The sequence below is a fragment of the Meriones unguiculatus genome, chromosome 7 (genome assembly GCF_030254825.1).
Source record: "Meriones unguiculatus strain TT.TT164.6M chromosome 7, Bangor_MerUng_6.1, whole genome shotgun sequence".
Lineage (NCBI taxonomy): Eukaryota > Metazoa > Chordata > Mammalia > Rodentia > Muridae > Meriones > Meriones unguiculatus.
Genome location: NC_083355.1, coordinates 80,067,521 through 80,072,144, shown reverse-complemented (window position 1 = coordinate 80,072,144; position 4,624 = coordinate 80,067,521).

The following is a 4,624-nucleotide window of genomic DNA, read 5'->3' as shown; positions in this document are numbered from 1 at the left end:
TCTAGACCCAGACTGTACATTTTTTAAAAGTCTAAACCTTCAATAGCTGGTTAAAAGATGAAAAGGAATTCTAGTTTAAAATTTAGAGTTTTACAGTTATATGATATTCTTTGAATAAATATGAAACTGAATAGTCCTAAATGGAAATATATCTTTTTTAATTAAATTTTTATTTTTTTATACTAATTACAGTTTATTTACTTTGTACCCCACAGTAGCCCCTTTCCTCATTCCCTCCCAATCCCTCTCTCCCTCATTTCCTCCTTGCCCCTCTCTAAGTCCATTGTTAGGGGACTTGCCCCTCTCTAAGTCCATTGTTGACCCTATCTTATCAGGTCTCATTAGGACAGGCTGCAATGTCCTCTGTGGTCTAGCTAGGTTGCTCCCATGGGGTGTGGGGAGGTCAAAGAGCTAGCCGTAGAGTTCATGCCAGAGACAGTCCCTGTTCCCCTTACTAGGGAACCCACTTGGATACTGAGCTGCCATGGGCTATGTCTGAGCAGCAATTTAAAAAAAGGAAATTGTGAAATCTGCAGGCAAATGGTGGGAACTAGAAAAGATCATCCTCAGTGAGGTATCCCAGAAGCAGAAAGACACACACAGTATATACTCATAAGTGGATACTAGACCTATAAGATAGGATAAACATATTAAAATCTGTATACCTAAAGAAGATAAACAAGAAGGAGGACCCAGAGTAAGATGATCAGTCCTCACTTAGAAAGACAAATGGGATGGACATTGGAAGTAGGAGAAAGCAAGAAGCAGCATAGGAGCCTACCACAGAGGGCCTCTGAAAGACTCTGCCTAGCAGTGTATCAAAGCAGGTGCTGAGACTCATGGCCAAACTTTGGGCAGAGTGCAGGGAATCATATGAAAGGAGAGTAAGACCTAGAGAGGACAGGAGCTCCACCAGAACCAAATATATCTGGGCACAAGGGCGTGTTAAATTACCTTGTGTGGTAATTTAATAGTTTATTTGGTTAGATTTATTGTACATCAATAAATAAAACAACAAAACTTTTAATAATATCTAAGTGCACATTTCATCTTGAGAATATATCAATAGTTTAGTCTTACACTCAGGAACATAATATGATTGAGAAGACAAAACTCAGGAACTAACAAAAGAACACTACAGTCATAGACTGGAATGTTTTATAACTGCTGTAGAAAAGCAACTGGTTTCTTTTTTTTTTTTTTTTTAAAGATTTATTTATTACTTATGCAATGTGTGTTAGCATGTACACCTGCACGCCAGAAGAGGGAACCAGATTTCATGTTTAGATGGGTGTGAGCCACCATGTGGTTGCTGGGAAATGAACTCAGGACCTTTGGGAAGAGCAATCAGTGCTCTTATCCTCTGAGCCATTTCTCCAGCACCCGCAACTGGTTTCTTAAGGTTAAAGTATGGACTGAAAAGCATAAGAAATGATTCGTAGAAGTAGTTTTTAATTAAGACTCTAAAAGCATGCCGATTATAAATGTTCAAGAGTAAATTGATGCTCCTTACATCAACTTACATTTTAGTTAATCAGCCAAGAGACTGAGCACTGGGAGTTGTTAGGTCGCAACTGATGGAGGTGACCTGGAAATAAAGGAAAGCAGACAGGCATCTTCAGAAGCAGAATTGTCCTTTTATTGGAACAGCTGAAAGGCTGTGTCTGCAGGAGTAGAGCTTGTGTGCACTTAGGACCAAGGGGCTTGGGTTTGGGGTATAGACCTGAGAAGGAGGAACTTTGGGGCTAGAAGAGTCCATCTCCAGGTCAGTTCCTCTACAGCTCTGAAATGGTAGACACCAGTGGGGTTTTGGTGTGTGGATGTCCTGACCAGAAGCTTCCGTAGGTGTTATAAGTCAAGTCAGCTTTTCTATCTAGAGTTTCTCAATCCACCTGACGCCTCAATTCAGAGACTGAATCCAGAACCTTGCCCATGTAGGTTCTGCCACTAAACTGTACCTGCAGCTCTGAGTTGACAGCATCTGTATTTGTTTACTTGTCTATCTGTTGTGTTGTGTGGGTAATGTGTGTGGTACGTACATGTGAGTGTTAAGGTATGTATGCCCATGTGTGTGCAGAGGCCTTCCTCTATCTCTCTCTACTGAATTTTCTTGAGATAGGCCTCTCAGTGAACATGGAGCTCTTGGTTTTGTCTAGGCTGCCTGGCTGGCCGAAGAACTCCCATATCCTCCTTGTCTTCTTCCTGAAACGTTAGGGTTACAGGCATGTGCAGCCACACCCAGCTTTTTGCATGGGTTCTGGGGATTTGAGCTTATATCCATCCCCATGCTTGCATAGCAGATACTCTGAGCCACTGAGCCATCCCCCAGGCCTTAACTGATGGCATTTTGGCATTGCATATTTTGTTGGCCAACTCTAATGACTAATGTTTAGCAGGATTTCAATAATCATAATTGAACTGAATTGGTAAAGAGATTGGGAAAGTGTTCTATGTAAAGGGAAAAAAAAACAACAAAAGGAAAAAAAATACTATGTATGAAGGGAAATAGTCTTACTGGACTAAAGAAAACCAGAAAGTTGAGTTTAATATAGTAGAACTCATATTTGATAGATCGTGATGTATTTGAACTTGAATATTGAACATGGGGACAATAAAACTTTATATTTTAAATACCAGAGAGCAAGTGTCCAGAGCTGAATACAATTAGACCATCTGTAAAGTGTTTGCCACGCAAGCATGAAGAACTGAGTTTGATCCTCATATTCCACATAGAACAGTTAGAGCTCTGTAACCCCTTCACCAGTGAGGCAGAGACAGGGGAATCCCTAGGCTCCTTTGCCAGCCAACCTAGCACAATGGGTAAGGAATTGATCCTGCCTCAAAACAAAAACAGAAGCGAATAGCATCTGAGAAACAGTATTCAAGGTGAATCTCTCACCTTCACGTTTGTATACACACACTCACAAAGTGGAATAACCAAGGAAAGTAAACTGACAAGAGAACCAAGCATTGAGAGAACCTACAGAGGAACCGCTTAGAAGGCAGCTGCGTTGTCCATGTGTCTGGGCATCATAACTAGTTGTCCTGTGCCCCTTATTAAAACCGTGATGGTACAGGGTAAAAAGTAGAAAAGAACTACCTTTTGCCAGTTGTGTTCTGTTTAAGTATCAAATCACTTAACAGCAGGAGCATGTACAGTGTATCTCATTTAAAAATAACTTTGTGTGTGTGTCCACATGTATGCGCATGCCTGTGGTGGCCAGAGCTCAGTGTTGGTGATCTTCCTCGTTCACTGTCCACTTAGGATAAATCTGCTGATGTCTTTAAATCAAAAACTTGCTTCTCTTCCTTCTTTTCCTTCTTCTCTCCCTCTCTCTTCTTTCCCTCTTTCTTTCCTTCCTTCCTTCCTTCCTTCCTTCCTTCCTTCCTTCCTTCCTTCCTTCCTTCCTTTCTTCCTTCCTTTCTTCCTTCCTTCCTTTCTTCTTTCAGATTGTGTCTGACCTAGCCCAGGTTGGCCTTGAATTTGGTAGGTACCAAGGATGATCTTGAACTCCTGATCTTCCATTTCAAATTCCCAGGTACTGGTGATACAGGCATATGCCACCATTTCCAACGATTGTCACCATTTTCAGTTAGTAAAATTTCAGAAACATGGTTGAATATTTCACAATCTGCTAATACATTTGAAAGAAAAATAATTGGTTTAAGAAAAAAGTTATTTCAATAGAAGCAGGCTAATCTCAGGTTGGGAAAGATTTTATAAGACTGTAAGAACACACCAAAAGTAGTCAAGACTCTCATTCTCAAAGGACGCATATATCTAAGCATACATTAGCTTCCAAGATATCAATGCTGGAGGAACACATACACACACACACTTGCACATACATTCACATACATGCACACACACACACCTCTACCTATGTGTGTATATCTAGGATATCACTGCTGAAGGAACACACACACATCTAAAACATATCTACTAACATGTCTGTTAGTGTCTATCTGATAAAAAAAATGAAATGAAACATGAATGTTTATACAAATAATTCAGCAACATGGTTCATCCTGTGGGTGTGGTTTGGATGCTGAGTGTTAGATCCTGAGGGCCTATATGCTAAAGGCCTGGTTCCTAGGGAGGCACTATAGGAGGTGATAGAAGTTTTAAGAGTGGAATGTTACTGTTCATTATGGCGTAGGGATTATGGACCCTCCTGCCTTATCTCCATACTTTTGATCAAAATCTTTTCATTTGCATCTACATGTGGTCCTTCCAGCATGGTGTGCACACCTGCCTCATTCATCAGAAAACAAAACAGTTCTCCTACATGCTTGAACTTGGAACCACCACACTGGGCTCAATAACCCCTTTTTTCTGAGCCTTTTCAGATATACTCACCTGACTCGTCTCCTTTTAGTTGTAACTGCCCTTTCTAATAGAGAACTGGATGTCATTATCTACAATGTATAAATATTTTCCTGGTTCAGTCTTAATATTCAATGTAGTTTCCTGCATAAAATGTTTGTAATGAATTTACCAATTTAGTTTCCTGTGGCTCCTATAGTAAATTATCACAGCAGTTTTGTTTTTTTTTTTTTTTAATTGAACAGCATTCTGGGGTCTATATTAAAAACTGATCGTAGTGAGCTGGAGTCAAGATGT